Source organism: Delphinus delphis, chromosome 4, assembly GCF_949987515.2.
Source record: "Delphinus delphis chromosome 4, mDelDel1.2, whole genome shotgun sequence".
In the NCBI taxonomy this organism is placed as follows: Eukaryota; Metazoa; Chordata; class Mammalia; order Artiodactyla; family Delphinidae; genus Delphinus; species Delphinus delphis.
In genome coordinates, this window is record NC_082686.1 from 1406438 (window position 1) to 1431099 (window position 24662).

Below are 24662 nucleotides of genomic sequence, written 5' to 3' on the forward strand. Positions count from 1 at the left end.
GTTCACACTCTCAGCATCTTTCACGGTTCCCTAGAATCTTCACACGGGCTTGTCTTCCCTCCTCCTGCCCTGTCCCCTCCTCACTCCCAGCTGCACCCAACATTTTTTTTCTAAGTACTGTTTTACCTTTTCCCCCCTCTAATATGATTGGTTATTTTCTCCCTATGTATTGTCTCCCTGGGAGTCTGCATACAGAAATGCTATTTTAAATTAATTTTTATATATATACACACACACATATATATATACATATATACACATATATGTATGTGTGTGTGTGTGTGTGTGTGTGTGTGTGTGTATATATATATATATAAGTATATTTAAGGCTCTATTTGATAGTCACTTTACATCAGATGTGGTCCTGGAGCTGGAGTGTGACAAGTGACCCTTAGGTTGTCTCTAAATACCTCTTGTTACACGCTTGTCCTTGTCTTCCCTTACATGGAAGAAAATTGGACCGTACGACTTCCAAAGAAGTTTCCCGAGAAAGACTGTTCTTTCTTCTGGGAAGCTTGGCTGTACTTCTTTCTTTCTTCATTTTTTTTCCATTACCTTTTAACCTCCCTCACCCGTTTCTTCCACCACTCGCGCCCGCCCCGGGGGTGGACTTACTTTACTCTCTCCCAAAGCCCATCCCACGCTCCACACCGTTTATTAAAATCCACTTTGACCCAGGGATGTGAGAGGTCTCCTTTGCCATATACTAACTCGTTGATGTACATGGGCCTTTTTCCGATTTCTCCTCCATCCTAGGTCTGGCTGTCTACTCACACACCTGACAGGGGTGCTGTGTGGTAGGGAAAGCTGGTCCCAACCTGGAGTCTTTTTATTTGGGGCTTTTCTGGTTCTCTTTGGAGGATCTTTCAGAGATAATCTCTTGTGACAAAGATTCATTTACGTGAAGCTTAGCAGTCTTCGATTTCGCTCGATTTCTCTTTCTTCTGTTAAAACCAGCGAAGGTCCTTGCGCTCTATCCCTCTGCCTATCCACCTGTGTAACCCAGCGGCCAGTCTGTCGGTGGTCTGCACGGGACCTGCTTCCCCCGACGAGAACAAGGGGTATTTCTGGCCGTGGGGTTGGCAGTGAATTTTTTGTTTGTTTTTGCTCTCTCTCGTAACCTTTGGAATTGTTTGACTCTTTACAATGTGCATGCATCCCTCCTATAAAAAACAACCAAGTCACTATTCTCAAAAAGAATTTTAAAAGGTCACCCAGATGACCTTGGGTGGAGGAGGGGGAAGAAGGAAGTGGCTGTCTGCAAACGAGTGCTTGGTACACTGATCTTTCCTAAAACTGCCTCTCATTTGCCTCTCTGACAAGCAGATGTTTCATGGGAAACCATTTTTCCTTCAGGATTTCTGGAGCAGCTGCCGTCCCCGCTCTGCCGAGAACGCCTGCCGTCCCGCGTTTCCTTTCATTCTGCTGCAGCTCAGTCCTGGCCTTCCACGAATAGAGGAGGCCAGAAGGTGCAGGAAGAGAGATAACCGTCGACAAGCGGAGCCGTCTCTGCCCCCCAGGTCAGCTCTGGGGTTTTGTCTTCACGTCGACAGTAAAGAAATGGCTTTTTGTTTTGTTCTTCTCATGGCTCATTTGAGATTCAAGGAGCCCAGAGGTGGAAGCGGGTGACTCAAGTCTGGGTTGGAGAGGGCTTTCCGTAGCAGACCTCTCAGTACGTGGGAGCGTGGCACCAGCCTTACTGTTTGCAGGGCGGGCTTCCCGTGCTGGGTGTGCCACCCAGCTCAGGGCACTCGGCAGAAAGGAGTTGAATGTGACTGTTCTTGTCCCAGCAGCTCAGCAGAGCCTTCGGCTCACAGCGTCTGACTGAGGCAGGCTGGGCGCTGCCACCGCCGTGAGGTGCAGGCACTGGGCCCGTGGCACAGGATGCGGGACACGCCTCGCCTGTGCAGCGGGGCAGCGGCTGCTCCTGCCCTGCCCTTGCAGCTTGTGCCTGGAAGTCGCCCTTGCACTGCCCTCTGTCCCTGGGATTCTTCTTCAGTGTCGTCTCAGCTCTGCAGCCACCTCCTTTTCCGGAGCCACAGCACTGCCACCCTGGGCTGTCTCCACGCCGTGCCCCCCTGCATCTCCAGGGGGCTCAGGGCGCCCACAGGGATGAGAAGAACGCTCTGGGCAGTCCCGACAGGTGCACTTTCCTGCCCAACCTGATGGCAGACTTGGGCTCACATGTCTCGCCCTGGCCATGACCCACCGGCAGGGTGGAGGAGGAAGAGAGCAGCGTGGCCCTTCCGTTCCTGCACCGCTGCTCTGGCCTCCCTGGCAACCCCTCCCTTTAGAGCTGGCCCTCCTCCCCGCCCCCACCCCACCCAAGGCCGCCGGCACCATATGCAGGCTCTGCTGGCCGCATTCCCTGGGCTCACCCGGAGCGGTGGTCTGCTCCTGGGAGGGGAGGACCCCTGCACAAAACACAAGGCGGGGGGGGGGGGGGGGGATGGTGGAATGAAAGGGGCTTCCAGCCCCTCCCCTTGGCCCAGCCCCTCCCTGAGGACCACCCTGAGCTCAAACAGTCCAGGGCCCCCACCCTGGGCTCCACATCAGCATAGCTCTCAAGGGCTCTGTTTGAGGATGCCGTAGGTTTTGGTCACAAAGGTTTGCAGAGACGGCTCAGGTCAACCTGTCCTTGGGCCTCTCCCCTCCCCTCACCGCAGCCCGGGGCATCGCAGGGTCTCCCGTCTCTCGGGGATGGCTGTCCTTCCTTGTCTGACCCTTGTCTGACCCCAACCTTGAGAACCATTGTTTCATGTATTTTGTCTCTCCTGGGTTTTTCAGTTGTTCCAAGCAAGGGGGCAAATTTGGTCCCTATTCCTCCATCATGGCTGGAAGTGAATTCCCTTGTTTGAATTGTCGTACCTTCCCATTCTTTATTATGGAGAGATCTCAAACCCAGGAGCTCGCGAGAGCTGGGTCCGTGGGTGTCCGTGGCTCCCCCTGTGTCCACGTGGATCCTGCTGGGATGTCCTTCTCTGACTTAAAGCAGGGGTGGCCTGGCCTGGCCTGCTCCCCGCGGAGCCCAACCTCTCCTGGACCACGTGAGCCCGGCCTGGCCCCGCCCCCTGCCTTTCGGACTCTGTGCCCGTGGAGGCTACGTGCTCTGAAGATTCTGAAGATTTAACGCTCTGATGGGTGTTGCTTTTTTTTTTTAAAGATTTTTTTTGATGTGGACCATTTTTAAAGTCTTTATTGAATTTGTTACAATATTGCTTCTGTTTTATGCTTTGAGTTTTTTGTCCCCAAGGCATGTGGGATCTTAGCTCCCCGACCAGGGATCGAACCCACACCCCCTTCATTGGAAGGTGAAGTCTTAGCCACTGGACCGCCAGGGAAGCCCCTCTGATGGCTTTTGGTTTAGATGGCTTCTTGCTAACAGCTTCCCCCCAGGCCAGGAGGACCCTCCCCTCTGCCCTCCCAAACCACCAGGCAGGGATGCATTACCATCCTACCCAGGAGCTGTTCCTCCCCCGCCCCACTCACCCCCGGCTCCCTGCCTGGCACCGCCTTGGGCCTCCAGGGTGGTCCTGGTCACGATTTGCTGTGCTGAAACTTCTCACCTTGCTTTCTCACCCAGTAATACACTCCCGAGCTCATGGGGGGCGGGGATGGGGGTGGCTGGAGGTTCGGTCCTTTCCTCAAGGAGAGACAGACACAAACACAGAGCCCACACACCGGCTCTCACTGGTGAGGGCGCAGCACAGATGCTTGAAGCAGAGAAGCGAAGCAAGGAGCTGGGGGAGGGCTTCTGAGTTAATGTGTGACCAACGCTGCAGGGAGGACTTCAAGATCAGACTGTGATGCTGATGCGGAGGGTGGGGGGCGGAGGGTGTGGGGACGACTGACGACCTGCTCGCTCAGGTGGCTCCGGCTGCAGTAGACACACTCGGGCTCGGACGGCGAGCACTCCACGCAGCCATTCGGGATCCCAGGCTGCTGGGGTCTGCAGTGCCAGGACTCCCCTGGGTGCCTCCACTGTCCGATGGGGACGGATGGGCCAGGCCAGGAGTGGGCACCCCCCTGCTGCCCACTTCCCATGGGGCCAGCGGGTGCAGGGGCCTGGGAGGAGGGGCTCTGGCGGGGGCAGCTGCAGTGCACTCTAGCAGAGGCTGGGAACGTGGCTCTCAGCGCAGAGCTCACCATCTGTGCCACGAGGCGAGGGGGCGGGGCAGGGGGACGCCAAGAAGAGGCCAGATTCTGGGTGTTTCGGGGGTAGAACCAACATGTGCTGACAGCTTGGACGCTGGGCGAGCAAGAAACAAGCGTGGAGAGTGGGTCCCAGGCTCCCGCATGAGTGAGGGGCCAGTGGGACAGCTGCTCCCTGCGGTGGGCTTGGGGAGCGGGGCAGACGCTCATCGTGGACTTGTTGGCTTGGAGGTGCCTGGTAGCATCTAGATGCAGAGGACTCGATGGTAGTTGGGTGCTGTGACGGTTAATTTTATGTGTCAACTTGACTGGGTCATGGGGTGCCCAGGTCTTTGGTCCGACGTTATTCTGGGTGTTTCTGGATGAGATTAACATTTAAATCTGTGAACTGAGACTGTCCTCCTCGTCCCATCAGACTGACCTCCCCCGAGTTAGAAAGAATTCTCCTGCCGGACGTCCTCTGAAACAGGATATCGACCCTTCTCCACCCTTGGCGTGAACTAAAGCACCCACTCTCGTGAGTCCCAGCCCGCCGACCCACCCCACAGGTCTTGGGACTTCTCGGCCTCCCCGTTCACGTGGACCCATCCTTGTAATACCTCTTTCTCTGTATACACACCCTGTTGTTTCTGAGGAGCCCTGACCAACACAGGTGCGCCTGCAGGAGTCCAGGGAGAGGTGTAGGCAGCAAACCTCGAGTTGCTTAATCACCCCCAACAAGGTGGGTCCCCGGGAGGCACTGCAGGCAAGTGAAGAGAGGAGAGCTCGGCCAAGGCCGGCAGACCAGGGACAGGAGCGCGGCCAGCTGGGCAAGCTGTGCTGGGAGATGCTGGCCTTGCGGCGGCCACCCAGCAGTGCTGTTCCCATCCTGGTCACGGCCCGGCCACTGTTTCCCGTCCTCCTTCTGCAGACAGCACGACAGTTGCCCAGGACCTCATGCCATTTCCTCCGTCTCGGCCCGAAGCAGGTCTGTGGGATGGAAGGACTCGCCTGTTCGTCGTCCGGCGGTGCATGGACTCGCTCCAGCCGGCTCCGTGTGAGAGTTCAGCTCATCGTCTTAAGATGATAAACTGAGCAGAGTCTTATGACCCAGTAGCTCCTAGAACCTCCGGTGTCCACCCCGGTCGATGAGCTGAGGCTGCATTAGAGTTCCTGGACGCCCGCCCGTTTGGTTACTAGGCTTTTGTCTGTTACCATCCAGGCTGCGGAGCCAAGTTGGCGTCGGAAGGATGTTTTTCTGTTTAATGGACAGTCTCTGGAGGGCTCCAATCTTCCTTCGAGGTTTCCCCTCCCTGGGGCACTTTCTTTGCCAGTTGTTTTCCTGCCATGAGGTCCTTGGGGTCCCCAGGCACCTGCAGCTCAGAACATCTTGTCTTTTGTTTTGGTTTGGGGTTTTTTTGCACAGGTGGAAAATGCTTTATACTTCCCCTGAGCTGATGAAATTCCACGTATGGAGGAAATTATTTTGGAATATGAACAAAAAATACCAAAAAACAGGACCGCCACCCAGCAGGACGGCTGCAAAATACATCACTATGTTATTAAGAAGGGTGTCAGAACAGCCAAGTTGGATCATCTGACTGAGTTCACAGAAAAAGTGGGGGATTTCAAAGTTTGTGCAGAAGGACAGTCGTAATGTCGTTAAGCTTTGTAACAAGGAATTCAGGACACTCATGATCCAGGACATCAGTACCAGCGGTCCACAGTACCAGCGGTTCATGACGACTGTGCAGTGCAGGGGGTGGCAGATGGCCACAGAGTGGTCACAGGCCATAGTGTCAGGCGAAAGATGTCCAACACTGCAAAGAATGTGAGAAAATAAATCTGTGTGACGCATCCTTCGTAGCTAATAACTTTGCTCTATGTCTGGATAAAGCATCCTCTCTTAAACGACCCACAGCCGGGGTCCAGGGTCTCGCCCTTGGAGGAATGGAATTAATTTGAGATTGTATGTAATGAAACAGTTCTATATCTACATAAAGTTAAGGCTAAGCTCCGCAACAACATTTCTAATACAATCCCCACTTAAGGGTGGGTGGATTTACCTACCGAGAGGGAGGTGCAGCCCAGGGAGACACGAGCAGGCTCTGGTCCCGTCACCACAGCACCAGCGTGCGCGCCTGCCTTGTGGGCAGGAGGGGTGGGGTCTCCCTGAAGTCTACCAGCTTCTGAGGGTCCCTCATGTATTCCATGGGCAGGGAATTCACCTTGCACCGTGAACCAGAAAAGTGTCCAAGATTTAAAGAGCTGAACGTAAAAATCAAACACAGACGTAAACACAGAGTACCTGACACCGTTATGGTAACTACTGAGGATAAAGGCATAAATCAGGGCGGGAAGAAAGACTGACAGATTGAAACAAACAACGACAAAAACCCAAACAAAGTGAAAAGGCATATGACAAACTGGGAGAAATATTTGCGGCAAGTAGAACAAACAAAGGGTTAACGTCTTGCTGTTTAAAGGACGTCTATATATCAATTTAAAAAAGACTAAGAAAAAACAGATGATAAGGCAACAGGCAATTAACAAGAAGAACAGCAAGTGGTCAATTATGTGAAAATAGCTCAACGCCATAGATAAAACGGTAAATAGACCGCGTTTCAGTGATCAGATTAGCAGGCGTTAAAAAGGATGTCATTCCCGGTGTGGAGGGAACATGGTGGACATCGGAGCTTTTGCCCCTTGTTTCTGTGGGATACATTGATAAAATCCACCAAAAAATCTCTCTGACTTCTTAGAATTAATCCTGAGGATATAATGAGAGACGTGCCCCAAATATACGCCCGACAGTGTTTGCACAGCATTCTTATTAGAGCTAAAATCAGAGCAAATAAGTGCTCAACAATACAGGATCAATCTATAAATTTTATGTATTCAAAACAATGTCATTCTCAACACTATTACAATGACGCAGTAGATCTACATCATTGATCTTGAAAACTGCTAGTGATATAGTTATTCCATGAAAAATTGTATAGGAGAGACCACACATGGCATCCCCGGACTCTACAGGACAGTGTGCATAGTTCTGTGTGTTCGTGCAGATACAGACATGTCAGTCGTTTTTCTGTGTGATGGAGCTGTGTCTTTTTCTACTTTTTGTTTATTAATTGTATGTTTTTATGCAATTAATAGGTAGAGCTTGTATAGCAAAAGTGACAATGTTTCCCGTATTCCACGCCCTAGGTCTCAATTCTCTGGAAGCGTGGTTTGGACAGCCAGCCTCTGCAGTCTGCTGTCCCATCACCTGCTCCGAGTGGAGCCTCCTGGAGGGACAGGCCTGGCAAGCTCCCTGGGCTGGAGGACGTACAGCTGAGTAAAGGCTCCGCCCCGAGCACATCCAAATGGAGTCTGAGCACCTGCTGTGAGCTCAGACGCCCCCGCGACGGAATGTTCTGGAGCGGCCATAGCAGGTCAGAGCGGGAGCTCTGGCAGACACCCACCGTCAGATCCCAGGATGGAGAGGGACGTGGCGAGTGTGACAGAGCCTCCGCGAAGCAGAGTTAATCATCGCTGCCGGGAAACCACCACAAGGACAGGGTGTTCGGAACAAAAGCTCGGTGTCCGGGAAGAACGCTTCTAAACCAGCTCCCATTACGGAACAGAAGCTAACATCAGGAGGTGAACAGAAACCAGGGACGCTGAGCGATATTTCAGGATGAAGGTGTGAGACGAAACCTAACCGCTCGCTGGGTGCACTGGGGTAGGCTGACCGCAGAAACAAACAGACCCCGAACTGTTCAAAGGCACAAACACAGAGAAGCGTATTTACTGCCTGAGTATAAAGTGGAAAGAGGCTCTAGCTGATGGGCGGGCAGGGCGCGGGGTGGATGTCTGAGTAGAGGGACAGAGGATCCCTCCTCCACGCAGGCGTTCAGGGACCAGCTACTAGAGGCTCCTCTGTCTCCCCAGGGCCACCGGGCTGCCGCAGGGAAGCGGGGCGGGAGCAGCCTCTGCAGGTGCTGCGTCCCTGCTGCTCGGCTGTCAGCTGGAACTCAGTCAGAGCCCACCGGCCACAAGGAGGCTGAGTGATGTCCCCAGACGGTGGACCAGGAGAAGGGCGGCTGGGTCTGTGAAGCAGCGCCTGCATGCATTGTTGACAGATGACTATTTATACACTTGAGAAGTTCCAGTGCTTTCTAGAATAAAAATGATTAAGACGAGTTTGGATTTGGCAATGACGCAGGTACAGATTCATACAGACGCAGTGGGTCACTTTAACTCTGCCACTGACAGCAAGAAACCAGGGAATTTCTAGACGCACATTTGGCACTTACGAACTATTTTTTTCCTTTAAATCAGCAAATACAGGTAGTATTGTTATTTTATGAGCATACAGAGAAGCATAATTATTTTAGACTCAAAAATTACTGAAAGTATTATCTATGTGGTTCTTTTCAACCAAAATTAATGTAAATACCATAAAAACGTTGAACTGAAGATGTGGTTTCTAAAAAGAACTTCTGTGGCCAACATTGCATTTCTTTGAACGGCTTTTAGTTTTTTTAAACAAATTTTCCTGTTTTTCTTCCAACGTGCTCTCCTGGTATTTTTATTATTATTATTTTTATTTTGATCCCTGCACAGCTTTGCTCTAATCACACTTATTTTTCTAAATTCTTTTGTAATCGAACACTGCATTTTCAGTTTGTACAAAAACTATGTGAAAATCACCTCAACCAGCGAGTCTAGCTGTTCACCAGATGGGCCGATGTCTGGCGTTCTCTGCAGAGAGCGTCCGAATCCTGCCCAGATGGTCGTGATATTTCCTGACAACAGGCTGCATGGGGGCAAGGTGGGCGGATCGTCTGTCTCATAGTTGCCAACATCGAGAATTGAAGAGAATTTCAAAGCAAGGAGGAGAAACCAGCACTCTTATCTAAGTTGCTCTCAATTTGAAGGACCTTCGGTGGGAAAGCCTGATCAGAAGAAGATAAATTTAGTTTGTAAGCATAATAATTACCTTATTATTAATCGGTGACAATTTCCACTCAACATGCTTTTAATATGGAGAACCCAAAATAAAATTTAAAACTGCAGCCATCGAATATGGAATTTTCCTTGCAAGTTATTTCTTACCAAAGGAATATATCATCTAGTGATGGGAACTTATTTTAGGGGTTTGCTTTCTTTTCACAGTGGAGTGCTTGGGGTCCACAACCAGCTTGAGAAAGCCATCTCGTGGTTTTAGTGTAGCAGACAGCCAGTTCTTCAGTCTTAGGGATTTTTAGATGTTGAGAGGTATTCTGCAGAAAAACCTTGAAAGTTAACCATCCAACCTCATGTTGGCCTAAGAAACGTAATTTTTAGTGAAAAGATAAAACAACTCTGAAATCCTATTTTATCGAGCTCCTCTGATTGTAAAACTATATAATCACAAAATGGAAGTGTCTTTTTTGCTATTGCTTCTGGCTCTCCAGCCTTTACCACCATCGGGTTTGGATACGAAATAAAAAAGATCAGCCTGAAAGGGGTGACACACGCAGACAATATTTCTTACTCTCATCACGTTTTGGGTAAAATAAACACCTAATATTTTGAGAACAATTTTGGAGGTATTAATTTTATTTCTAAATTTGGAGTAATTAGCTTCTGTGTTTGCTGCTAGTGTATTCTCCTATCTCTAAGCAATATGTACCAAGCGCCACCGTGAGCAGAGCACTGAGTGACGCAGCGGTTCCTTGCTCGCCCCGCCCCTCCATAACCCATCGTCTCGCTTAGTGCTTACCACTCGCTGTCAAACACACCTGCGCCTCTATCATTTGCTCTATCAATTGTAAATAATGTCTTTTAGCCCCTGGCTGTAAAGATGAGGAAATCAGCACACTTTTCCGATTTCCCAGCTCCTTGCTCCTTTTCACTCCACACCATTGTTAGCATCACAGTTTCTCTGTGGTCAGAAATTTATGACCTTACATTCTTACAAACTTGTCCTAGCCATATTTGGCAATGTTTTAAAGTTCGTTTCCTAGTTGGCTGCAGTTTACATTCTAGCTTGTAGGAATAACATCTCCTGAGCTTTTGCACCGAGAAGTGGTTAGTTGGCTCTCACTGACGACAATTTAGCTGGATATAAAACTGCGTTCACGCTGGCTTTCCCTGAGGATCTCAGGGGTGTCACTCTGGTACCATTTGGTGTCAGTTACTGTTGTGAAGAAGTCTGAGGGCAGACTGATTTTTTTTCTCTTTATAACTAACTCCATATTCTTACTGGGCTGCTGAGCAAAGATTTGTTTTTTAATTATTTTAAGTCTAGTAAATTCCCAGGTATCTTAGTATTGACAGTGCCGTGGGGTGTTCATTTTTCTTGAGATCTAATGTGACATCTTTAAAAGTCTTCTTTTATTATGAAGAGTATTCTTGAATGATATGCCTCAACATTTGTTCTGTCCCACTGGTGTAATTTTCCTCCTCCGGGGCTCCAATTGTGCACACGTTGAATAGCCTTTGACTGTCTTCACATTGAGCATTTTCTCTTTAATTGCTTTTTTGAAGAATACATTATGTTATGGAATAGTTCCAGCATGTTACACAGAATTATATAAAACACTTCTGTGTAGCCGACACTGCAGTACTCATGAACCTCCTCCCATTCCTGATAATCTATTCTTCCACTTACGTCTCACTCTCACTCAGTTATTATTACTATTTTAGCCTTTTATGTATGTTTATGTGCATTGAAATGCACAAATCTTAGCTGTACAAATTTTAATGGACATCTTTAGAGCAGTTTTAGTTTCACAGCAAAATTGAGTGAAAAATGCAGATAGTTCATATACTCCCTGCCCCCGCACGTGCACAGCCTCCACCATCATCAATATCTCCCACCAGATGGTACATTTGTTGTTACTGATGACCCTACATTGACACGTCATTATCACCCAAAGTCCCTAGTTTACACTAGGGTTCAGTCTTGCTGTCGTCCAGTCTATTGGTTTTGACAGGGGCGTACTGACGTGTAGCCACCACTGCAACGTCATACAGAGTAGTTTCTGTGCTCCACCTATACAGCCCTCCCCACCCCAACCCCTGGCAACCACTGACCTTTTTACTGTCTTCATAGTTTTTCCCTTTCTAGGATGTCATATGGTTGGAATTACACAGTATGCAGCCTTCTCAGATGGGCTTCTTTTACTTAGTAATATGCAGTTAGGGTTCCCTCGTGTCTTTTCATGGTTTGATAGCTCATTTCTTTTTAGTGCTGAATAATATTCCATTGTCTGGATGGACCAGTTTATTTATCCATTAACTTACTGAAGGACATCTTGATTGTTTCCAAGTTTGGGCAATTATGAATAAAGCTGCTATAAACATCCATGTACGTGCAGGTTTTTTAGGGACATAAGTTGCTAATTTCTTTGTGTAAATATCAAGGAGCATGATTGCTGGATTGTATGGTAAGAGTATATTTAGTTTTATAAGAAACCACCAAACTGTCTTCCAAAGTGGCTGCTCCATTCTGCGTTCCCACCAGCAGTGATGAGGGTTCCTGTTGCTCCACAGCCTCGCCAGCATTTGATGCTGTCAGTGTTCTGGATTTTGGCCATTCTGATAGGTGTGTAGTGATATTTCGTTGTTGTTTCCATTTGCATTTCCCTTATGACATAAGATGTGGGACATCTTTAAATATGTTTATTTACCACGTGTATATCTTATATGGTGAAGTGTCAGTTAAGGTCTGTGGCTTATTTTTAAATCAGGTTGTTCATTTTCTTATTTTTAAATCTTAAGGGTTCTTTGTATATTGTAGATAACAGTCCTTTATCAGACATGTGTTTTGCAAATATTCTCTCCCAGTCTTTGGGTTGTCTTTCTATTCTTGACAGTGTCTTTTGCAGAGCAGAAAATTTTAATTTTAATGAAGTCCACCAATTCTTTCTTTTGTGGATCATGTCTTTGGTGTTTATCTAAAAAGTCATTGCCGAACCCAAGGCCATCCAGGTTTTCTCCCATGTTATCTTCTAGGAGTTTTATAGTTTTGCATTTTATATTTAGGTCTGTCCTCCATTGTAAGTTAATTTTTGTGAAGGGTGTAAGGTCTGTGTCTAGATTCATTTTTGTGTGTGTGATATCCATTTGTTCCAGCGTCGTTTGTTGAAAAGACTATCTTTGCCCCATTTCATTGCATTTGCTTCTTTATTAAAGGGGAGTTGACTGTATTTATGTGGGTCTATTTCTGGGCTCTCTATTCTGCTCCATTGATCTGTTTGTCTATTCTTTCGCTGTAGCTTAGGAAGTCTTGAAGTACAGTAAGTCTTGAAGTTGGATAGTGTCAGTCCTCTGAATTTGTCCTTCTACTTCAATATTGTATTGGCTGTTCTGGGTCTTTTTTCCTCTCTTATGTAAACTTTAGAAGCAGTTTGTTGACAGTGCCAAAATAATTGCTGGGATTTTTATTGGGATTGCACTGAGTCTATAGATCAAGTTGGGAAGAACTGATATCTTGACAATATTGAATCTTCCTATCCATGAACATGGACTATATTGGCATTTCTTTAATTCTTTGATTTCTTTCATCAGAACTTTGTAGTTTTCTTCATATAGGTCTTTGTATATATTTTGTTAGATTTATACCTAAATATTTTGTTTGGGGGGGTGTTAATGTAAATGGTGTTTTTAATTTCAAACTTCACTTGTTCATTGCTGGTATATAGGAAAACAGTTGACATTTGTACATTAATCTTGTAAGCTGCAAACTTCCTATAATCACTTATTAGTTCCAGGGTGCTTTTTTTGGTCAATTCTTTTTCATTTTCTACCTAGACACTCAGGTCATCTGGTAATAGCTTTATGTCTTCTTTCCCAATCCCTATACCTTTTATTTCCTTTTCTTATCTTACACATTAGGTGAGACTTCTGGTCTGATGTTGAAAGGAGGTGAGACGTCCACCCTTGCCTGTACCTGATCGTAGTACGAAAGCTTCAAGTTTCCCACCATGCAGTATGATGTTGGCTGTAGGATTTTTGTAGATGTACTTTATCCTGTTGAGGAAGTTCTCCTCTACTGACAGTTTACTGAGTGTTTTTCATGAATAGATGTTGGATTTTGTCAAATATTTTTTCTGCATCTGTTGACATGCTCCTGGGATTTTTCTTCCTGTTGGTGTGACAGATTACATTAATTGATTTTAGAATACTGAACCAGCGCACTCTGGGTCACTACCTAGCACCTTCATGGACTTGCTTTCATGTATCATTCAGAGTTTATAGTTGTCATCTGTGAAAGGACAGTCTGATTAGGAGCTACCTGGCCATGACTGGAAGCAGAACAAGTTATATCTCATTCTTTTGTTCACAAGGAGAGAAATGTTTTAAAATATTAAGGCAAGGGGCTTCCCTGGTGGCACGGTGGTTAAGAATCTTCCTGCCAATGCAGGGGACACGGGTTCGATCCCTGGTCTGGGAAGATCCCACATGCCGCGGAGCAACTAAGCCCGTGCGCCACAACTACTGAGCCTGTTCTCTAGAGCCCGCAAGCCACAACTACCGAGCCCATGTGCTGCAACTACCGAAGCCCACGCTCCTAGAGCCTGAGCTCTGCAACAAGAGAAGCCACCACAATGAGAAGCCCGTGCACCGCAACGAAGAGCAGCCCCCGCTCGCTGCAGCTAGAGAAAGCCCGCGCGCAGCAACGAAGACCCAACACTGCCAAAAATAAAATTAATTAATTAATTTTTTAAAATATATTAAGGCAAAAACAGCAGGGGAATAATCAGACGTACCCTGAAATCCCCGAGAAGAATCATATTCCCTGATCAAATTTTTATAAGTCTACATTAAAATTTCTTCAGACGCAAACAAGCAGCGCACATTTTATTTTTAATGTTGAAAACAGCTCGCTGATTTATATTTAGACTGGCAACTAGATCATCTTCTTGCAAACAACAGGAAAGACCTTCCTGTAGCTGCAGTGCGGGCGTGAGCAATTTCCCTCGGGCTCTGTCACATCCACTCAGGGCTTGGCCTTCCCTGGGAGGCCGCGGCTGTGAGGGGAACGAGCATTTGGTGGTGACCTGACTCTGTGGTCGCTGGTGGGCTGCATGGAGTTAGTCACGTTATTTCCCACTTTCCTTTGGCGGAGCATTAAATCCACTGAAAAAAGAGAAAAGAGTCCGCCGTCGACTGTCTTCCCTTGCAGCATCTCGTGCTTACCCCACAGCCGTGGCTCTGTCGCTCACAACCTGGGCCCTGCCGGCCCCACCACGGCAGCACCCCACTGTCTCTCCTCCGTCCTCTGCTGAGTCTCACCTCCTCTCTAAGCCAAAGAGATGGTACCTCCTTCAGACGACCACAGCCTTACTTCACGTCTGGGCATGCAGAGAAGGATTTCGGACCCGGCTTTGGGTTTCAAGGCGGGGTCCCTGACGTCTAAACCGGGAGAGAAGCATTTAAATAGACGATTTGACATTAACTGCTACGTCAGCTTCACACGCGTTACACAGCTGTGCGGTCACACCAACAAAGGACCTCCCGGCTACTCACGGAGTGGTGAAACGTGAAAGGCCACGAGCCGCTAATGGTTTAGGGCCAGATGGTACCAAGGCACGTTACCCGCCCTCGGGCCACCCATTAAATTGCTCAGACGGGACTTCTGGGGTTGGCAGGAGCGGAGCCTGGAGGAGGAGGTGGTACAGAAGGAGAAGCACAGCCCTGTGGTTGTGAACGAGGTGTCCTGGCCAACCCGGATCCCGCAGTGCCTTAAACTCAACGCACGCGCAGCAGGGGTGGGCGCTGGCGGGGCCAGTGGGGAGAAGTGGGTGGGGCTGCGTATGAGTGGGAGGGGGACATCTGGAGGGGGTGCTGGGCCGCGGCTACTCTGCGGGAATCCTTGCTCTCAGAAGAAGCACTTCGGAGGGGAGCGTCACAAGGTCTGCATCTTACCTTGAAACGGTTTACCAAAAAGTAAAAAGGTGTGTGTGTATGTAGAGAGAGAAAGAGAAAGCAGGATACGCAGAAATGTTTAAAATGGGTGAACCTACAGGCGCAGAGTATACAGTTGTTTATTGTATGTACTACTTTTCAACTTCTCTGTGAGTTTGAAGTTTTTTGAAGTAAAGATTGAATAAAAAGAGAAACAATTCAACTAAATTAAACCATATTTTTACTTAAGTAATTCTAATATTTGCTAATGAAAAAAGAAAGGAAGTTTCCCATCCCTGACTTAGGAATCCCCGTGGCCCACCCATGAGCTTCTCCACGCACGGCCAAGTGTAACCTGCTCTCGGTGGAAGGCCCTTCTCTCACTTGGTGACATCAGAACTGCCCTGCCTCTCGGACCCGGGACACCAAGGCAGCACAGTCCAGTGGCTTTGAGCGTCGTATTTTCCCACAGGTCACCTGCTGACTCTGGGATCGGGGACAAGTGATCCTCCTTCCTGACCACTCATTTTCTCACCTGGTTTTTGAAAGTGGGAACATTATTACTTGCTTTGCCTATGTCACAGGTATTTTGTGGAACCACCAAAATTATATAATATATATAATGTTTTTATATACAGTGCTGAACAAATGTATGGTCAAATTTTATGATTATCATTATCTTATGTAGTTAGCATATGTCTATTATTCTGAAGTGTTGAGCGTTAAAAAAAAAAGATGATTTGTTTTTAAAAGGAAATAGAGTCAATAATAAACACCTACTTTGTGTGTTAATGCCTGAAAATAGACGTAGTTGGCATTTTCACTTTTATTCAGTGTTATTACGATTTGAAAGTGTTTCTGTTCATACCATAGTGGTCTGGAGCAATAAACAAACGGAGTAACCCCCCAGCCCTCCTGGGCCTTCTCCATCACTCATCCCTAGGTGACAAGATGTTCCCAAGACAGTCCCTGGGGTCTGCTCGGGACGGGGGTCCAGAATCCTGGCAGGGCCCAGGGCCTGGCGGAATTCTCCTCATTTCTCTCTCCTGAGTGGATTTGGGGAGAAAGGCAAGAGAAGGGTGTGGGGTGGAGCTGCAGGGTCATCACCCCAGGAGACCCGTCCACATGGGTGGGGGGCCACCCAGAAGGAGAGAGACCAAGCAGCTACCCCAGAACCTCCGGGCACAACCAGCGCTGAACGTTGGTGAGGTTCCGGACTCACCAAGGCCAAGCGATTCTTCACTCACTTAAGTTTGTTAGTTTTTCTTTTTCTTCCCAGAATCGCCCAGACACCAGGGGCTACTCTCAGAGGGCAGACAAAGGAAACACTTCAGCTCCTACATCTCCACTGCTTTTGATTTATCTGTGGGCGACATAACAAAGCCTGGAAGATGCTTTTAAAGCGGCAAGGAAGGAATTCATCACTGTACGTAAATTCAAAAATGAATGAAAGCAATTCAGTTAAACTGTAAGCTGTGAATTTACACAGAAAATTTCAGGCTGAAAAATAAACATCTGTAGAGCCTTAAACTAACAGCCACTGTGGTGAGGGCTGATTTCCACCTTAATCACCACTTTCACATCCGTAAATAGAGAGACTTTTGTGCTGGGCGCAGAGCATGAAGCCCAGCTCCCACTCTCAGTGGCTTCTCCATAAAAACAGAGATCGAGGAACTCTCCAGACTCCACCGCCGGCCACTTGTGCCAACGTCGGCAGCGACCTGAGCACCGGTATGTGCGCCTTGCACATGGGGGTCTTTCACCCTTGTTACATTTAGTGGCAGAAACTTTTTCCCAAATAAAGTCTAACCCCATCATGTAAATCAGATAAAAGGGAGCTTCTTGGGCCAGCCCCCCCCCCACCTGCAGGGCCCCTGGGTCACCTGTTCCCTCTGGGCACCCCCTGGTGAAGGCCGTGGGCCCCCGGTTAAACAGCAGTGTATCTCAGATACTGGTCCTAAACCTCTGTTTTCTGATGAAACTTGATTTCCACTTCATTTAGTTCTCCCCATTTACTCTTTGAAATCACAAACATAAGAGCCAAAATGGCATTTTAAAACAAATGATAAAAGTAATCGTAAATACTCAGACCATGAAATCAAAGCACACAAGCGGGAAAGCCATCCTCTGCCTCGTCCTGCGTCCCCGGCTGCCCTTCCCAGGGAGACGCACGTGGCTGGCTCTGCTCCCTTCCTCGGGGGGTGGCCACCTAACCCAAAACAAGAGCTTTACACTCTGGGTTCTTTGAAAGAAAAATAACAGTAATTCCACTTTAGTGTAGATAATACATGTACAGGGTTCAAAATATAGGAGCATGGGTGTCCCCTCCCCACCCCCAGCCCACGTCCAGCCGGCAATGTCAGGATCAGGGCCATCACACCCTGGTCCCTCTGCCCATGGCCTTGCCCGTGCTCTGCCTGAACCAGGAACCGGGACATCCGGGCGACCCCCTTGGACAGAAAGAGTGTCCCCCGGCTCCATGTCTCTGCACCATCCTCCGTGTGAACCACGCAGGCCCCAGCTGGCTGACAGAGGGTGGTTTCTTTGGGTCTGAGCGATGGTGCACGCACATGCAGTGCATCTGCAAGAAAACTCCTAGGCGTGGACACGTGAGGTCCACGGGTCTGTGTGCGGAACGATGCTCGTGTGACAGGCCCCCTGTCAAGGCCACGGCACAGCGTCAGCAAAGTGGAGCCCTGCCCAGTCCAGTCAGTGAAACAGGGCCCCAGGTAAGGCTAAGGGCACTTTTCTCATGGGTTTAGAACGCTTACTTTCTCTTTATGTGGGCCAATTCTCTGACGTTTTCTTTCTCACTTTTTATATTATTAGTCTTTTTCTTCTTGATTCCTAGGAGCTCTTTATATATTAGAGCCCTTTGTCTGTGGGATGAGACGAGGTGCACAACCCACTGTGTCTTTTGACTTTGGTTACAACAGCTTAGGATGTGCAGAAATTGTTTTATTTTTTTATAGACAAATTTATCAGCTGTTCATAGTTTCTGGGTTTTGTGTCACAATTTAAAAAGCCTTTTCCCTTCTGAATTTTTAAAGAATTCTCCCATTTAAAAAAAAAACACTTTTAAGATTTTATTTTTTAACTATTAAATATTTGAACCAATTGGAATTTATCCTGCTGCACTGGGTAATGTATAAATGCAACTAACTTTTTCTCTAGGTAGCTACCAGGTGTCCCCACCAAGCTACTAATTTCCCCGAGGATGTGAGTTTTTGTCTCAGTGCAGACCACACCCCTGTGTGCATGGGGGTCTACTTCCTCTATTCAATTACACCCACGGGCGCTACCATACACACTGAGGCTTTATAACTTGTGTTTGTTTGTTTTTTTGGCCGCACCGCACAGCATGAGGGATCCTAGTTCCCTAACCGGGGATTGAACCCCTGCAGTGAAAGTGCCAAGTCCTAACCACTGGGCCGCCAGGGAAGTCCCTAGAACTCGCCTTAAATACTCTGCTTTGTAGAAAGCGTCCCGGCTGCTCCGGCACGTTGGTTTCTCCCGATGCGGCAGGAATGCAGCTTCTTTCCTCCTCCCCGCCTTGCTCGGTGCAGGCCGTCTCCTGCACACTGGTCCTCTTTGCAGCCGCCTTCCCCTTCCAGCCTGATGCTTCAGCCTCCAGGTGTGCTGCGAGGCCCCCTCTGTCCCCTCCAGCTCCTCAGTTTTCTCTCCCTCCTGCCCATCACAGGACTCTGGGAGCCCTCACTTCACCTGTCGGAAGGTCTGGGCAATCCCCTGTTCCTTGGTTTCCAGAAAACGGAGCTTGCACCTTTATTTCTCCTCTGTGCTGCTTTTGGGTGATTTCTAGGAAAAGGGACATGCTGGCTTTACCAGCCCTGTGGGACCTGGGTCTCTAGGTCTGGGCCACCTATGGACATCCTCTCGGCTCCTTGGCACACTGCACTGCCTTCCTCCTCCCCTCCCCCTCTCCCCCACCTCTCTTCTCTCCCTCCCTGTCTCTCCCTCTTCCCTCCCCCTCCTCCCTCCTTTTTTCTCTCCCTTCCCCTTTCCCTCCCCCCTCCCCTCCTCTTCTCCCCCCTCCCCCTCATCTCTCCTCTCCCTTCCTCCTCTCCCCCTCCCCCTCCCCTCCCCCTCCCCTCCCCCTCTTCTCTCCCCCTCCCCCTCTTCTCTCCCCCTCCCCTCCTCTTCTCCCCCCTCCCCCTCCTCTCCCCCTCCCTTCCTCCTCTCCCCTCCCCCTCCTCTCCCCTCCCCCTCCCCTCCCTTCCTCTCCCCCCTCCTCTCCCCCTCCCCCCTTCTCTCTCCCTCCCCTCTCCATCAGCTACAGCACTACTTATACATTTTCAAGGTTCACGCTACGTACACTCCCTTTTATGTCAAGGAGCACAAACCTCTGCTTTGCGTTTCAGGCTTTGGCTCCGTCAGCAGCACCCTCGGTGTTCTAAGCTTGGTGCAAACACCTGCGGCACCGAGGAGACACGAAGCAGCCCCGTCCTGGGCCGCAGATGTGCTGGTGCTCGATAGCAAGTGTAGCCTCAAGGCCAGGAGGGAGGGCGGGCGGAAGGAGGTGCAGACGGTCCCTTCCTATCTTTCCCCCTGAGTGGCTCTGTGTGACCCTGTGGCCCCAGTCTCCCGCACACACGGAGGCCTCTGCAGCGGAGCGTGGGCTGGGGTGGGGTCTGACGCTGACCCCAGGGAATGAGAGCAGAGCATGCGTCACATTTATTTCACACCCTGTTTAGAGCCTCACCCAGCCCGACCACCTCCCTGGACCAAAGGTGATACTTAACCTCCAGCTTTGCTCATCAGCATAGAAAAGGGATTTACAACTTAATAATGAAATAAAGTACCATCAGGCCAAATGTCCATTCAAAGTTTTTCTTTAATTTTATTTTTTCTTCAGTTAAAGCGTCTGTCTTCTGCAAGTGGGTTTCTGGCGTCCTGTTTCCCGTGTCAGAGAGATGCCTTGCTCCATGCTTCCTGCCGACCATGGCCAGGAGCAGCACACTCCCTTCGTGCCATGGTTGGGTCTGCAGAGAAGGAATGGGGTCCCGTGGACAAGCAGTGCCACCAGGGCGATGGGACAGGTGGGAGGCCTCCCCCCACACATCCTCTGCTGCCCTCGCCCCTGCCCCGTCGGCTTCCCGCACAGCCAGACGTCCGTTCTCTCGTGCACATTGTGTTGAGCTGGGAGTTTCCAATTGCCTTCCTCCTTCTTGATGATGGAAATATGTGTCTTCACCCCAGCTCATCCGCTCCTTAATGATTCTGTGGCCGAAAGGACTCCACCCCTCGGAGACCTCGCTCCGAGGGGCTCTGACCCTGCCTGACTAGGACGGTACCATCTGGACCTGGGCCAGTTGTCAGACACTCTCTCTGTGCTCCTGGGTGGGGGAAGCAGGGGAGCACTTTCCCTCAGTCACATGTCTTCCTCTTCCTTCCAAGCCTCGTTGCAGGTCAGATGGGAAATGCATGTTTGGAGCTCTTGCAGGCCCTAAGGTGACTCTGCTTCTCCATCAGCCTTGATGGACCGTTTGGCTGGGTATAGAATTCCAGGTTCCAAGCCATCGCTTACTGGAAGTCCCAAGGCCCTACATGGAAATCTAACACCCGCAACGCTGATTGCACATGATTCTGTTCCCCTGCAAGGAGCTCCGTCTTCCTCTTGCTGAGCTCGTAGGACCTTCTCTCTGCGCCAACGTTCCCAGATCTCAGCAGGCACCTCAGGGGCCGATGTTCTGTCCTTCCTCCTGTTCAGGACACTGTGGCCTTTAAGTCTGATTGACTTTCTTCAACCCCGGAAACTTTTCTTCTATTAATTCTTTTAGTATTTCCCCTCACAGTTCTCTGCTTTCTCATTCTGGAAATCCTAACAGGTGGTTTTAGGAGCACCCAGATTAAACCTCCATACTTACTTTGTCCTGAACTCATCCACATCTTTGTCTACATTTCTCTACCTTTTAGAAAATTTTCTAAATTTTCATTCTTCCTCTTTCTCCTCCAGCCCTCCACTGAATTTTTATTTTGAAAATCACATTTCAAATTCTAAGAACTCTGGCTTATTCTCCAGTTGTTTCTTTTTTTGTTTTCTTCAAAGAACCCTGTTCTTGGTATGGGTGTGGTGTCACCATGGACCCTTTCCAATAGTAACTATGGTTTCCAAAGGTTCTTCCAGCTCTGAAACATTAAGTATCTATGAGAACCTGGGCCCCATTCCCAACTGCGGTGCCTGAGGGGCAATTTGGAACAGCTGAGAAGAAAGAGCTTGTTTTAACCCCGACTCTGCCAGTAAGTAGCCTCAAGCACTCTCTGTGCCCAGCTCTGGGTGTCAGTTTATCCTGTAAACCTCAAGGGGCTATAATAGGTTGATTTTTAAAAATTCAGTTCCAAAGATAATGTACTGAGGCCCCTCGTGTGCCCATCTCTGTGCTGGGTGCTGGGGACACAAAAAGATGACACCTCACAGAGGAGAAGGCCCGGGAGCTGTTGTCAGGACAGTTGCTAGAGAAGCTGAGCTCCCTGATCAGTCCATCCTCCCTGAGTCGCTTCTCCCCCGTGTTCCTGGCTCAGCTCTGGGCCGCTCGACCATTCCTGTAACTCAGGCCCCAATCCTTGGGGTCCTTCTCGGCCCCCTCTTCCCCTCACACTGCATCTAATCTCCGCAAACCTTCCCACTTCTACCTTCAAAGCACCTCCAGGACCCACGTCTGTCTCACCACCTGCTCCACGGCCACCTGGGTGGGGTCGTCTCCCACCTGGACCCCTGCCCCACGCCTCTCCCGGGGCCTGTGCTCCTCACAGCAGGAGACACGGGGCCCCATGCATTCCCCTCGGCCCACCCTCTGCAGCTGTTGGACCGCTGTCCCCTGTGTCCCCCGGGCGAGCCCTGTGGTGCTCTCCTGGCCAGGCACACCTACTCACCTCCCTCGGGCTTCTGCCAGGGCCACAGCCCCCTCACGTCTCTCCTGGCTCCATCCCCGGCCAGCCTGCTTCATGTACACAATTGGCTATGTTGTCCCCTGTCCCTGACTCCGGGCCCCATGGTTTCCCTGATGTTTCCCCGGCACCTAGATCTTCACCCCGCCCAGCTGAACTTCTACAGACAGTCATCAGATGGCCCAAAGGCAATGAAGGGTGCAGCCTGAGAAGCAGGGTCTGCTGGGCTGGACCACAAGGCGTGTTCACGGAGAAAATGCAAAAGTTCACCTTTTATAGACGGTGTTGGAGGGCGAGAGAGGCCCAGGGGGCACCAACGAGTGAGTGAACAGACAAAGGGATGGGGTGCTCTTCATCCCCCAAGAATCAGGTCACAAGTTATCAAAGAATCTCCTGAGTTGCCTGGTGTGGAGGCACCCAGCATACCCAGTGGCTGGGAGGAGATCCAGCCTCCATGATACCCCAGTCGAGGTCACGGGCCCACCCAGGCCTGGCTCAGAGGTACCTCTTGGGTGTTCTGTCCAGTTACCAAGGCCAACGCCAGTGACCCTCTGGGTCCCTCTGAGCCAGGGTTGGCACCCGCTTTGCCTTCTGCAGCTCCAGCAGCTGCTTCAGGTCCAAGTTGATCAGACAAATTCCGTTCTCCACAGGGAGACCCTGGCTCACACGTGCGTCTGGACTGGGCAGTCAGCTGAAGGCCACCTTCCCAAATACTGCAGGGGCCTTGGGCCCAGAGCCTGGGCCTCCCTGCCGAGGAGGAGGATTCCTGGTGGGCGTGGAGTGTACATCAAACACTTCAAAATTGGGATAAATTTCAGAGGTCGCATGAAGTTGGGCCTGCAGACATTAGAGCCCCAACCGCTGGGAGGCAAGGTAAGTCGCTGTTCGCAGGGTCTGGGCAGCTGTGGGGCAGACCCAAAGGGCAGCAGCTCTGCAGTCGCAGTGGACAGCAGGAGAGACCCCGGAAACTGTTGGAAAGGAGCATAGGACCTCCCTGTGCCTAGCTGGAAGGGTCCCCAGGATGGGTTTTTATGTGGAAGAATAAGACAGCTACCTTTGGTGTAAGAAAAGGGCAATTCTGAAAGTTTTTTCTGCTTGCATCTTCAAAAAGAAACAATGGAAGGTAAACCAAAAGCCATCAGGTAAACGTTTGCCTGGTGGGTGAGGAAGGGGAGGGATGAAAGTGAAGCTTCTAGAATGTGCTTGGTCATAGAGTTTTGACTGGGGAACCATATGATTGTGTTTTATAACTTTTTAAAGAAAATCAATCCCTAAAGAATATTTTAAAACTAGAAACAAATTTGTGGTTAGTAAATGACTTCAACATATATTATTTCAAGAGATTTTAAAATACAGCATTGTGACTGTGCATCCCCAGTGGGACATATTCTAAGAGCTCAGAGAATCGCACAGAAGCCTTAACGTGCATCTGGTACTCATAAGGTTCGTCTTATCAGTGCTGTTGTTTTGAAACTATTCAGATAGACTGTAGGAGTGAATAAACGAGGAATTAAGTTACTGCGGTAACAACCAAAATTTTTACGTAAGAGAAGAGAGATTCTCAGAGATCCCCGTGTAGAGTCAATGAAGCAAAGTAGAAGCTCGTTAGCAATAAATCTGAACAAATAGTAGTCAGAGCTCCTGCCTTTTCTCCTCTTAAAAATACGTATATTTCCTAAATCTGTCCACTGGAAACAATGGCGCTGTACCAGCACTGAGCACACCTAGCACCAAACTGTGGTTTCTAAAGACCATTTCTCACTCTGAGAAGCCAGGGCTTCTTGGAGAAACAGCCATTTCAGGTTTGGGACAGAAAATGCCCAGATGAGCCTGGCAGAGAGCAGGGGAAGGACTCGGTAGGCTTGAAGGGGAGCACAGGGCCACAGTGGGGCATCCATCCCACGACAGGCAGGTGCGCTGCTGCTTAGACCAAGCGCATCCCACAGTGATCCTGGGAGTGAAGGGATTGCATCGTAGACCCTTCAGGAGCGCGGCTGGAAACGAGGATACATAGAAACGCTGTTTCCAAAATTAGTGCAGACATTGAAAAATTAGCTTTCTAAATTATGAAAATGTTGTGGAAAATGTGGGCAACTCAGGGAAGTAGGAAGAAGAAGGTGGACCCTCCCAAACCCAAACCTGGTCTCACCCCCAAAAGCACCAGCTGGCTTTTGAAGCACCATGAGACTGAGATGGGCTGCTGACCCCGGAGCCGAGGGACAGACACACACACACCGCCCCCCGCAACCAGCGCTGGATCGAACACATTCTGCCAGTGAGGAGAAGCACGTCTGAGGCCCTCAAAACCGTCCTGTCCCGAGGCATCGGGCCCCGCTGCTCCCGCCTCCACAGCAGTCAGCCGAGGAATCCAGAGACTCTGAGGACCCTCCTCAGCGTGTTCAGAGCCCACGGGGCTGCGTCCTGCCTCCCAGAGCGCTCAGGGTCCTTAGCCCGTCGCATACGTGATGTATCAGCACTTATGAGACTGTGCCAGGCGTGGGCACTCGGGGACGAGCGAGTGACATCCTGGCAGGGATGGTGGTCCCTGAACAAGAAGCTGGAGTCACAGAGAGGCCGTTGCCTCTGCAGGCCGGGCGGGCGGTGTCCGTGCTGCGCTCCAGGGGCTGGGCCAGGTCAGCTGCTCTCTGTGAGCCCCGCGTGACACACGTTTCACTTAATATTGGAAAAGCCTTTGCCTCCCGTTAAAAAAATCCCTGCAAAATGGAAAGAATGAAGTTGTT

General features: G+C 49.6%; 1 pseudogene; it reads right to left on the reverse strand.

Annotated features, from left to right (window-relative positions):
- Window positions 1–5511: 5511 nt before the first annotated feature.
- The window catches only part of LOC132423908 (olfactory receptor 1571-like), a 39673-nt pseudogene continuing 20522 nt past the window's right edge, over window positions 5512–24662 (reverse strand).